At 40.6% G+C, this 13,614-nt stretch overlaps 1 protein-coding gene across 4 annotated transcripts in view; it reads left to right on the top strand.

Moving 5' to 3' along the window:
* The window catches only part of ccar1 (cell division cycle and apoptosis regulator 1), a 78,846-nt gene that overhangs the window by 1,629 nt on the left and 63,603 nt on the right, over positions 1–13,614 (top strand). The gene's annotated exons all lie outside the window — the stretch shown is intronic.

Here is a 13,614-nt window from a genome sequence, read left to right as displayed (position 1 = left end):
ACACACAACACCCCATCATGACAACGTGAAAAAAGTTTACTTGATTTCCAAATTTATTAAAAATAAAAAAATTGAGAAAGCACATGTACATAAATATTCACAGCCTTTGCCATGAAGCTCAAAATTGAGCTCGGGTGCATCCTGTTTGCCCTGATAGGTAGATAGATAGATACTTTATTAATCCCAAGGGGAAATTCACAAAAATCATCATCCTTGAGATGTTTCTGCAGCTTAATTGGAGTCCACCTGTGGTAAATTCAGTTGATTGGACATGATTTGGAAAGGCACGCACCTGTCTATATAAGGTCCCACAGGTGACAGTTCATGTCAGAGCACAAACCAAGCATGAAGTCAAAGGAATTGTCTGTAGACCTCTGAGACCGAATAGTGTCGAGGCACAAATCTGGGGAAGGTTACAGAAACATTTCTGCTGCTCTGAAGGTCCTAATGAGCATAGTGGCCTCCATCATCCATAAGTGGAAGAAGTTCAAAACCACCAGGACTCTTCCTAGAGCTGACTGGCCATCTAAACTGAGCGATCAGGGGAGAAGGGCCTTAGTCAGGGAGGTGACCAAGAGCCCAATGTTCACTCTGTCAGAGCTCCAGAGGTCCTCTGTGGAGAGAGAACCTTCCAGAAGGACAACCATCTCTGCAGCAATCTACCAATCATGGTAGAGTGGCCAGACGGAAGCCACTCCTTAGTAAAAGGCACATGGCAGCCTGCTTGAGTTTGCTAAAAGGCACCTGAAGGACTCTCAGACCATGATAAACAAAATTCTCTGGTCTGATGATACAAAGATTGAGCTCTTTGGTGTGAATGCCAGGCATCACGTTTGGAGGAAACCAGGCACCGCTCATCACCAGGCCAATACCATCCCTACAGTGAAGCATGGTGGTGGCAGCATCATGCTGTGGGGATGTTTTTCAGCGGCAGGAACTGGGAGACTACTCAGGATAAAGGGAACGATGACTGCAGCAATGTACAGAGACATCCTGGATGAAAACTTGCTCCAGAGTGCTCTTGACCTCAGACTGGGTCGACGGCTCATCTTTCAGTAAGACAACGACCCTAAGCACACAGCCAAGATATCAAAGGAGTGGCTTCAGGACAACTCTGTGAATGTCCTTGAGTGGACCAGCCAGAGCCCAGACTTAAATCTGATTGAACTGCTCTGGAGAGATCTTAAAATGGCTGTGCACCGACGCTTCCCATCCAACCTTATGGAGCTTGAGAGGTGCTGCAAAGAGGAATGGGCGAAACTGGCCAAGGATAGGTGTGCCAGGCTTGTGGCATCATATTCAAAAAGACTTGAGGCTGTAATTGCTGCCAAAGGTGTATCGACAAAGTAATGAGCAAAGGCTGTGAATACTTATGTAAATGTGATTTCTCGTTTTTTTTTTTTATTTTTAATAAATTTGCAAAAACCTCAAGTAAACTTTTTTCACGTTGTCATTATGGGGTGTTGTGTGTAGAATTCTGAGGAAAAAAATGAATTTAATCCATTTTGGAATGAGGCTGTAACATAACAAAATGTGGAAAAAGTGATGCGCTGTGAATACTTTCCGGATGCACTGTAAAAGAAAAAAATGGGATTGGCATAAGATGGCCTCATTCGGTGTGTTCTTAAGAAGTGTAGTGATTTACTTCATTTTACTTAATAATAAAAATAGTTGTGTCAGATATTTGAAATATTAAAGTGTGTGCTTCAGTTTAAATGTTAAAAGTCTATTGTTGAAATGTCATTTTCACCTTCTGACAGAGGTTCATAGAGGGCTAGATCCCTAGTAAAGGAACATAAATAACATCATAGTCCTAGTCACTGACTTTAAATAGTCTAAAATGATACCCCACTTGCGCATGTTTGAGATTTGTCATTTTTAACCTTCTGGGAGTGGTTTTTAGAGGACTAGGACCACTGCTATAAAAAATCAAAGTATTCTTTTAGTGATCAGCAACCTCATAATAGCATAAAATGACATTCCACATGATTATACCGATAATAATGACCAACATAAATCCCTCATACCCAATATGGGGAGAACCCCCCAGGATAGTTGATGTGGCATGATCAACTTCAAGTCCTTCTGATCATTTTTGCTGAAGACACCTATTGGTTTACTGTCTACCATAAGGGTGTAATTTCCTGCATAAAATAAAATTGCCTACAAATTGAATTTTTATTAGATCTACGGGGACAAAAATGTGTGGGGTGGATGCAAAAAGCTTGATGTATTGCATAGCTAGACATCCAATCCAGATGAATCCAACATTATATCGTATGTGGGGATTTACTCGTACTGATGAGTCAGGAAGCACCAGATTAAAAAAAAAAAAAAACAACCTGAAACAATTTCAAAGCTTTTATAAGTAATTCTTATGAACACTCAGCCCTAAATTTTTTTTATCAGATTAAAGGATAAGGTTGGTATTTTTCAAGTTAACGTTATTTCTTCACAATCATGGTATTTATGCATTTGCCACAATTAAATTGTTTTCTATAAATTAAAAAAATAAATAAAATAAAGAGCTAGAGTTGGCATTTTGAAATGAACCCCGTGGGGCTTAGTAAGAAAATAAGAACAAGACAAATGTTGAGCATGATTCATGTGTTTCAACAACATTACACACACATTGTAAAATAGCTTATGCGTGTCATTTTTGAGCAAAGAAACACCAGTATTAAGAGATTCAGCCATTTTAAAAGAAGACCAGCTGTGCGCATTACCTCAGCGCATGCCGCCTTCTGCAGTAACCTTTCACCAATCCCCCAGGTAGAGGTTTACTCTCCAAAGAGAACATCACAGTAAACTGTTAAGCCGTGTTATTAGTTTTGTTTTGATTTACTTCCATATTTCTGTGAGACCTCTCAAAAGCAAATAGAAAACATACCTCTGAAAAATAGTACCTAAAAAAATATGATAAAGTGATTATTTCCAGATCCCTCCTTGTTGTCACAAATGTGTCAGAAACAAGGAAGTCATGTTTTATCAACTTTGTCCATTAACTTTGCCTTCCTTTTTTTGTTCCTTTGTGCATTACAATGAATGTAACAGGTGAATTGGAAAGTGTAACATCACATCTGATAAATGAACTTTCTTTTGTAAGCACAGTTAACAAGCATCTGTTAAACATTCTTAAAGACTTGTGCTGCTTTGTGGCAAAGTGGTGATTTGTAGCTGAGCGATTTGGGTCCAAAGAAGGAGCAGAATGGGAATCCTGTGTTCGGGTTTGGTGTTTTCATTGTCTGCCATGTTGTTATTCATGTCTATATTGGACTGCACATTTCTGGCAAAGCTGCTAGAAGTGGTGATACCAGCCCATTTCTCCCTATTTCTAGATTAGTCTCAACTATAGTTCCGATGGCATGTTCAAAGTGCTTGTTCAGATTCTTTCATTATTATTACTATTATTAATATTAATGTTTATGCAAGTCAGGGTTAGTTTTTCCTTATCACTGAACCATTGGGCTCTCATTTTGAATGGCCATGCACTTGGACTTTTTTTTTATTTTGTGACAGATTAACACATCAAATTTACAATCTCATAAAAGTGACAGACAGCTACTCTGATTGTGGTCCCCCATATCAACTAACCTCGACTCAGATTTTCCTTTTTAACGCTTTTTATTTAGGTGTAACTATGTGGGTAGGTGTGTGTGTGTGTGATCACTTTGAGTACATGTACTGCCGATAAAAACGCACTTTTCCTGTTAATTGGCATTTTATTTCTGTCACATATGTGAAGGCCCATTTTCAACTGGGGCCCTAGGGTGCACACCCAAGTCACTCTAATGGTAGATTCATCCATGCATGAAATGGCTCACCATTCTGACGGTTTCCAACTTTTCCAGTGTAGGCTAAATCCCTGAAAGTGCATGTTTCTGTAGTTCATGGGGTTTGTATCTTGTGATTCTGTCCCTCGTTATTAAATAAAACTAATAAGGAAATTATTGTGGTTGAGCCAAAATTCATTCTTTTAGCCTGGCAGGCAATTTTAGCTACTGTTCTGGCTAGGGATAATGTCTTGTTCACTGTATCTTGTCAACCGTGTTCACACTGTACAGTTCAAAACATTTAAGTACATTTAGGTACAATTTCTTAGGCACAGTGTTGTTGTGTTACAATTTATATGCAGACTGTATCTAGTCCCTGTGCTTACAAGGGTGCAGTGTGAAATGATTGGCTTTTTGAAGCCAAAAGCAGCCTGCAAGTGACATGATTGTACCAGTAGGACGATTCATCAATCATAATTTAATTGAAAAAGGATGTATTTTTTCCTCTACAAAAGATGTATAATTTTTACATTGCTGCTAAACCTTTTTCAAAATTTGTATGTTTTTGGCTCTTTTTAATCTCTCCACCAGCTATTACTTTAAATATAGTTTTGTATCTGCAGTATTCATCTTGATTTGACTGCACAGTGGTACACTTTGGATGAAATGAATTGTAACATATTCTGCTGACTTCTGTGTTAACTACAGCTTTTCATTCATCATTGTTTATGTAGAAAAGGATGACATCTTCACTGTTATGTCAACTTCAGAAGTCTTATCTTGCATTCTTTATGGCATGTTGCAGTTCGAAATGTGTAGAAAATGACATTTATGCAATTGGGCATCTTGGTTCTTGTTCAAAGACCAGAATCATTGTCTCTCTCTGTTGTTTACATAATAAGTTTCTGAATATGTCAAAATATATATTTCTGTTATATTTAAATTATGCTTTCCAAGAGTAGTCTTGTTCCCTTATATATTAAGCGGAATGCAGTAGTTTGGTAAATAGCCTAGGCTTAGTTAGGCTTAGATGATAATATGTTTAAGAATGGTGTGCTTGGTGTAAAATTTATTAAAATTAAGTTAGGTTGTGTTGTGACTTATCTCAGCAGAGTGTTATAAAGCTTTGAAAAATACTTATAGTAAACACACTCGTTTTATTTTGATTACTTTTGTAGGTGACGGGTAAGAACAAATTCTGATATTTCTGACTGTTTTCTAGGCTTCTTTACATAAACTGATACTGTGTAGAGTTCAGTCCAGGGATATCACAGTGAATGCAGAATTTTATTCTGACCAGTTTCAAAAATCTTGGAATTCCAACTGATATAATTAATTAGCTAGCATTTTTCCTGCTCTTATTTTGTATTTAGAAAAGTGATCTAGTATGATATTTACGTGTAAAATAAATTTTAGAGAATTTTTTTCTCTTGCTTTAAATATACAGCTTTCTTTAGTATTTTATATCACATTTTTCAGTGATACTTGGTCCCTGAATTGTATGCAGATACTGATAATTACTTATGAACAGTGAAGACACAGGTGCAAATTACACTGAATGCTTAAGGGGAGCAGCTGCCTCAGTGTCATTCACTTGCTTATTAGTAAGAAAAGCTATAAATAATCAGGACTTAAAAATGCAACTGCAAAATCTTAGAAAAAAGAAAAGTAATTCACCTCATTGTGCCACACACACATTATTGCAACATTCCAGTAAAAAATTAGCAAACCAAATTTGAAATTTCAGAATTGACACGAAAACTGCTGCAATTGGGAAGTAACAGATTGCTTAATAAAGACACGAGTCCAGTCAAAAGTAGAATTTAGTTGAGATTAACACCGGCAGCTGCAATTGTTCATGGGACTTTTCAACCATGGATATCAGAGCACACATTAATGTTTTTCATAGTACACCTTGGCTCATGCACTGTTAATGGCCTTTCCCCTAATAAGTCACAACACATGGCTGCAATATCTTGGGTTTTGATATTGTAACACTGCTGAACAGTGGGTTAACTTTCTTGAGAATTACATCCCCCTGATAAGGGCTGTTCGGTCCCTGTACAACCGGTGTCAGAGCTTGGTCCGCATTGCCGGCAGTAAGTCGAGCCCGTTTCCAGTGAGAGTTGGACTCCACAAGGGCTGCCCTTTGTCACCGATTCTGTTCATAACTTTTATGGATAGAATTTCTAGGCACAGCCAGGGTGTTGAAGGGGTCCGGTTTGGTGGACTCAGGATTGGGTCACTGCTTTTTGCAGATGATGTTGTCCTGTTTGCTTCATCAGGCCGTGATCTTCAGCTCTCTCTGGAGCGGTTCGCAGCTGCGTGAAGCTGCTGGGATGAGAATCGGCACCTCCAAATCCGAGACCATGGTCGTCAGCCGGAAAAGGGTGGAGTGCCCTCTCAGGGTTGGGGGCGAGATCCTGCCCCAAGTGGAGGAGTTTAAGTATCTCGGGGTCATGTTCATGAGTGAGGGAAGAATGGATCGTGAGATTGACAGGCGGATCGGTGCGGCATCCACAGTGATGCGGGCTCTGCATCGGTCTGTCGTGGTGAAAATTTACCAGTCGATCTACGTTCCTACCTTCACCTATGGTCTTGAGCTATGGGTAGTAACCGAAAGAACGAGAACGTGAATACAAGTGGCTGAAATGACTTTCCTCCGCAGGGTGTATGGGCTTTTCCTTAAAGATAGGGTGAGGAGCTCAGTCATCCAGGAGGGGCTCAGAGTAGAGCCACTGCTCCTCCGCATTGAGAGGAGTCAGATGAGGTGGCTCGGGCATCTGATCAGGATGCCTCCTGGACGCCTCCCTGGTGAGGTGCTCCGGGCACGTCCAACCGGGAGGAGGCCCTGGGGAAGACCCAGGACACGCTGGAGGGACTATGTCTCCCGGCTGGCCTGGGAACGCCTTGGGATTCTCCCGGAAGAGCTGGGAGAAGTGGCCAGGGAGAGGGAAGTCTGGGTTTCTCTGCTTAAGCTGCTACCCCCGCGACCTGACCTTGGATAAGTGGAAGAGGATGGATGGATGAGAATTACATCTCCAGTTGGTTAGAACTGGCCATTCCTCATCAGTGGCCCTGTCAACCTGTTAGCATTTACATATAAACCCCTTTATTAGTCCCCAAGAGTTTAGAGTTATTACTTGTTTGTATTGCATGCTTCTAGCCCTGTACATAGCTTTTGCCACACAGCTACAGACTCTGCTATTTAAAGTTATCCTAGAGCAAGTGTGTGCATCAACATCGGTTTCAAACACCGCAAGAGAAAAGAAAGTAATGGTCTGTAGCTGTGAATAGATTCTTGCTTGTTACTCTTCACCATCCATCTCCAATTAATCATCTAATATTTAATACTAAAGCATTCCCCTGAAGGCTGACTATCAGCAGAGATACTTGCTAATCTCTTTGTGAGCAGGTAGTGTCTGTCATGCTGACATCTTTTTCTATATGTGACCACTCTACATCTGACGGTTCCTAAAAAGTGTTGTCTTTTCTTTAGTTCTGAAAGTTAGTATTCACTACTGTCCACAATGTATGGCTTCAGACCACTTTTGTGGCTATTAGGTGAAACATCACTGCAGTACATCTATGCAGATAACCATTTTTAAAATTGAGACGTTCTGGGTATTTTCTTGAGCTTAAGTTCTTGACTTCTGTAAGGTTATAGATGCTCAGTACTTCCCCTTTCTTGGCCCATTTTAATTTAAACAGCCATCCTAGCCACCCTAAAGTTCCTGCCTCAGGTTTAGTCCACACTAACATGGATACATTTGAAAGCTGCATATTTATTTCAAAAGTCTCTGCCCACAGTATTTCACGATCATTGTAAATCTTTTCCATTGGGCAGTGCACCACTACTCGGACAAGAAACATGTTCATGGAGCAAACCCAAAATTAATCTTAATGCAGAACGAAACAGGAGAAAACAGAGCATCTAAAGAAAACGCCACACCTGAGTTTGTCTGGGCACTTGATGAAGCACAACTGCATTTAAACATTATAAATGATTATAAAGTAGCCAAAGCTATGGCAAATGACCACTTGGTGTTCTGCTAAAATAAGTACAGCAAAATTGTTAGGGTGTTTCAAGTTAAGAAAAAAACTATCCCATGGTAAAGATTGCTTTGAATAGGTAATATCACATGACATTGGTACGTTGGTATTTTTGAATTTGTACAATTGGAGCAGTGGTTCTCAATCATAGTCCTGGGGGACCTGCAGTGTCTGCAGGTTTTCCTTCCAAATAGTTTCCTAATTAGGAGGCAGTCCTTGGTGATAATAATTTAACTGTATGACTTTCATTCAGCGAAGATACATTTTTAATTGCACTGTAGTGTTTCCTTCTTTGAGAACATTGTTAATGTTTGGACGAGGTTGGGAGCAAGTGCTGATAGCGTGACTTGAGTGCAGCAGATGACACCATATATATATATATATATATATATATCCGCGCTTCGCAGCGGCAAAGTACTGCCTTAAAATTTTTATTAAGAAGAAAATTAAACCTTTTTAAACTGAGGAAAAATATACCAATAATTATTTGTTAAGGATCTCTTTGTATACCACATTGTGAGTTTGGCCCTCCGGTTGTAATATGACCAAGCTGTGCGCTGAGCTTACTCTTGAGCATGCAACGTACAGTTGGCCATTGTTTTGATTTGGGAAAATGGTTCAAGGGATTAGAACATAAGTAGGCAAAGAATCAGAGAGAAGAGGTCCAATACTTCTATTTTATTTACTTAATCAACTATAATAATCAAACACATATAATGCAGACATACAAAACAAAACAATACTTACAGACATATAAGAAGACCCAGAGCCATCATCCCAGACCAGTAGACTGAGGGGGCCTGCTTGTCAGTCTTGTCAGAGGACCAACTCATTTGCCTTTCAAATACCGGGCGGTGCGCGCTGTCCCCACGGTTGAGCCTCCAAAGAAACTGAGGGCGAAACCTTCCCTTATATACTAATTGAGCGTCCTTGCCCAAAGCGGCTTACGTGCAAGCAGTGTATACAGAAGTGATTAGTTTCAGCACACACACCTTTCCACGGGACGCGGTGTTGTTTTGCACTTGGTCCTGATGATGATGACACCTGGTACCAAAAGGCACACAAAAATAAGAATTGCATAGTCAAGCCCCTCGAAGTGAAAAACAAGTCAGCATGCCCCTTTATCCTGACGGAGACAGCGTCTGGTACCAAAAGGCACACAAAAATAAGAATTGCGTAGTGAAGCCCCTCGAAGTGAAAAACAAGTCGGCATAACCTTGGCTGTATCTTTAGAACATTCCCGGCTGTTTCTCCCAAAACATTAGTAATGCAGCTGGGTTTCGCGCTGAGCGACCAACACCCATCTGCTCTCTTGATCCCCCCCTCTCTTTAGAAAAATCCTTCCATTACAGCCATGTGAAGAGTAATCTTGTTTCAAATCAAACAGCTTGGATTGCTGCTGTCCTAATCGGTTTGAGTTTCATGGTTTGTTTCAATTACGACAGTATTTGTAGGACTTGTGTTGAAGAGACATTCGGCATCCAGCTTTTGAGAGTTTAAACATTTATAAACTTCAAATTGTCCACTACTGAAATCGTCACCTGTCAATCTAAGATGTTTAAGAGGCATTGGCGGTTGTCGAAAGGTGTAAAATATTTGGCCATTTCGGTACACTTGAAAGCGACAACCGAACAATTAAGCGGCAGCCATCAACTCACATGCAGATGCATAGGTGAAGGGCTTAAGCATTTCACTCTTCTAGTACTCCTGTGTAGTATAATTATCTCCTGTACTGTCATCAGTCCACACCTTGAACCTGTCCCAGTCATTCAATACATAAGACACAATGTTCCTCCGGATATCAAGAGTGAGCCTGATATGGCCGTACAATATGTAACAAAGAGAATGGAAAAGGCAGGTGCCATCTCCGGGCATGGAAACCACTCGGTAAGTGACAGTTCTTTGATCGATGGTGATCACCTCGATAGACATGTTAATGGGGGTACGGTTGAAATGATAAAGGAAATGGGTACCTGAACAATGTAAAGTAAGTCTAAAATACCTACACAATAACTATAATCATAATAAATGAACAATAAAACAGCAGAGAAGCCGTGGATTAAATAAAAAGGCTGCAGATATCAGCAGGGAGACTTGAATCCCGTGGCGAAGCAAGGAAGGGAATGTAGAGACTGGAGCGACAGACGGCCTTGTATAGGCAGGTAGCCAACAACGTGGGAGGCGTTGGGATGGGGGACCCAACACCGCCTCTCACGGTGAATGAGCTGCAGGCTATGGACGTATATATGTACGGAAGTAGGATTCAGTTAGCGTTGGGAACCCGTGTGCCAAATTTCTTGATGATGGGCCCATAAGTAACAAAGACCGTTGAAAAGTTCAATATGGCGGCCGACAGTAGCATCATACCACAGAAATAAGTACGTATATTGGTTTCAGTTAGCGCAGGGAAGCCGCCTACCAAATTTCGTGAAGATGGGGCCATAAATAAGAATGTTCAACATGGCGGACGTTGTCGACCGTTATGATCGCTACTTGTAGAATTTAGCTTCCCTGCGCTAACCAAAACCGATGTATATACTTATTTCGGTGGTATGATGCACTGTCGGCCGCCATATTAAACTTTTAATGGAAACCGATGTACGTACTTATTTCGTTGGTATGACACCACTGTCAGCCGCCATATTGAACTTTCCAGCATCACTAATTCTCCAACTTCCCGTGTAAGTAGAAAGCTGAAATTTGGCAGGATTATTCCTTACAGCTTACTTACAAAAGTTAAGCAGGTTTCATTTTGAAATTCTACGCGTGGCGGTTATAACTGAATCCTACTTACGTACATGTATACGGCCATAGTCTGCAGCTCGGTCGTTGTGTGAGGTGGAGTTGCGTCCCCATCACCACGCCTCCCACGTAGTTGGCTGCCTGCCTATATTGCGTCCCCCATACCCACGCCTCCCACGTAATTGAGTGCTTGCCCATATAAGGCCGTCCGTCAGCAGCAATCCAATAGACACGCTGCCGCTAAATATTCGCAGGCAAATCAAAAAGTTAATACCGGGGATGCCTATTGAACATCTTAGATTCACGAGTAGCGATTTGGGTGGTGAGATGTCTATCGAGGTGATCACTGTAATATTTATATGTCATTGAAATGTATTATTATCAGGCATGGTTAAGGCACCTATGTCATCAGGAAGGCACCAGAAAAAGGGACCTCAAGGTTACTATTATGGAAGTTAATTTAGAGTACGGATGCTGTAAATGTAAGAGCTGTAATAAATAAAGTTCCCCTGCATACTTTAAAAGAAAGTCTTGCCATCATGTCATTTTTCACAATTTGTGAAAACAAGACATGGTGTCAGAATAGAGGACAGTCATGGATTTTTTTGTAGTTCCCTCGCCACGAATTGACTGGGATTCTCTTAACCTGCCGGGAGAATGGAAAAAGTTCCGACAACACGTGGAGCTGATATTTTCTGGCCCGCTAAAAGGCAAAGACGAGAGTGGGAAATGCAGGTACCTGCTCCTGTGGACTGGGGAAAAAGGAAGAGACATTTTTAACACATGGACTCTCGCCCAGGAGGAAGCCAAGGTACTGAAAACTTCTTATGACCGTTTTGAGGAGTTTGTCATGCCTAAGACGAATACGATATTTGCGAGATACAAGTTTAATGAGAAGACGCAGGGTATAAACGAGACTTTTGATCTCTTTATAAAATTGCTGGTGAAAGACTGTGCTTATGCAAACAAAGATGAGATGGTCGGGGATAGGCTAGTGTTTGGCACAAACTCGGCGAAAGTGCGAGAGAAACTGCCGGGTCTGAGCTAACATTAAATAAAGCTGTGGACATCGCACAGAGAGAGCACAAGCACAGCTGAGAACCTTCGATGCATGTACTCTGAGCGGCTCACGTGAACTGACTGTGAACGCAGTACGCAGACAACAAGCAAGAGCTCCAAAGAGCGCTGAACAAAAAACGCATTACACAATTGAGAAGGCAGCAAAAGAATATAAAGCGAGTGATGCATACAAGCATATTCATAAGTGCAGCTACTGCGGAAACAAAGCACACGGTAGAAAAAGTCTATGTCCAGTTTAAATTAAGTTCATAGATACGCTGCCGCTAAATATTCGCAGGCAAATCCACAACTTAATAATATTGGGAATTCCTGTTAAACATCTTAGATTCACGAGTACCAATTTGGGTAGTGAACACTTCGATGAATGAAACCTGTTATCTTTACAACAGTTGACAAACACGGAATGTAACTTGAACACAACACATCCTCCAAATAAGAACCTGATTGAAAGAAATAATAATAATCAAATCCTTGATGACCGCTATACTCATAACAGTCACAAAACAGTTACATTGACAATCATGTTACGTTATTTTCAATATGTTTCCTTTTCTTTTTCATAACTTCTTTAACACAATACTTCTTCGCTGCGATGTGCGGGTATTTTGCTAGTGTATATGTATGTATACAAGTATATGTGTGTGTGTGTGTGTATATATATATATATATATATATATATATATATATATATATATATATATATATATATATATATATATATATATATATATATATATATATATATATATATATATATATATATATATATACACATATATATATATATATATATATATATATACACATATATACACACACACTCTCACCTAAAGGATTATTAGGAACACCATACTAATACGGTGTTTGACCCCCTTTCACCTTCAGAACTGCCTTAATTCTACGTGGCATTGATTCAACAAGGTGCTGAAAGCATTCTTTAGAAATGTTGGCCCATATTGATAGGATAGCATCTTGCAGTTGATGGAGATTTGTGGGATGCACATCCAGGGCACGGTTCCCGTTCCACCACATTCCAAAGATGCTCTATTGGGTTGAGATCTGGTGACTGTGGGGGTCATTTTAGTACAGTGAACTCATTGTCATGTTCAAGAAACCAATTTGAAATGATTCGAGCTTTGTGACATGGTGCATTATCCTGCTGGAAGTAGCAATCAGAGGATGGGTACATGGTGGTCATGAAGGTATGGACATGGTCAGAAGCAATGCTCAGGTAGCCCGTGGCATTTAAACGATGCCCAATTGGCACTAAGGGGCCTAAAGTGTGCCAAGAAAACATCCCCCACACCATTACACCACCACCAGCCTGCACAGTTCTCATACTGTTTACACCAAATTCTGACTCTACCATTTGAATGTCTCAACAGAAATCGAGACTCATCAGACCAGGCAACATTTTTCCAGTCTTCAACTGTCCAATTTTGGTGGGCTCGTACAAATTGTAGCCTCTTTTTCCTATTTGTAGTGGAGATGAGTGGTACCCGGTGGGGTCTTCTGCTGTTGTAGTCCATCCGCCTCAAGGTTGTGCGTGTTGTGGCTTCACAAATGCTTTGCTGCATACCTCGGTTGTAACGAGTGGTTATTTCAGTCAAAGTTGCTCTTCTATCAGCTTGAATCAGTTGGCCCATTCTCCTCTGACCTCTAGCATCAACAAGGCATTTTCGCCCACAGGACTGCCGATACTGATATTTTTCCCTTTTCACACCATTCTTTGTAAACCCTAGAAATGGTTGTGCGTGAAAATCCCAGTAACTGAGCAGATTGTGAAATACTCAGACCGGCCCGTCTGGCACCAACAACCATGCCACGCTCAAAATTGCTTAAATCACCTTTCTTTCCCATTCTGACATTGGTTTGGAGTTCAGGAGATTGTCTTGACCAGGACCACACCCCTAAATGCATTGAAGCAACTGCCATGTGATTGGTGGATTAGATAATTGCATTAATG

Source organism: Polypterus senegalus, chromosome 1 (genome assembly GCF_016835505.1).
Source record: "Polypterus senegalus isolate Bchr_013 chromosome 1, ASM1683550v1, whole genome shotgun sequence".
NCBI classification, from domain to species: Eukaryota; Metazoa; Chordata; class Cladistia; order Polypteriformes; family Polypteridae; genus Polypterus; species Polypterus senegalus.
The sequence above is the reverse complement of the archived record's forward strand: the minus strand, read 5'-3'. Positions and strand labels throughout refer to the sequence as shown.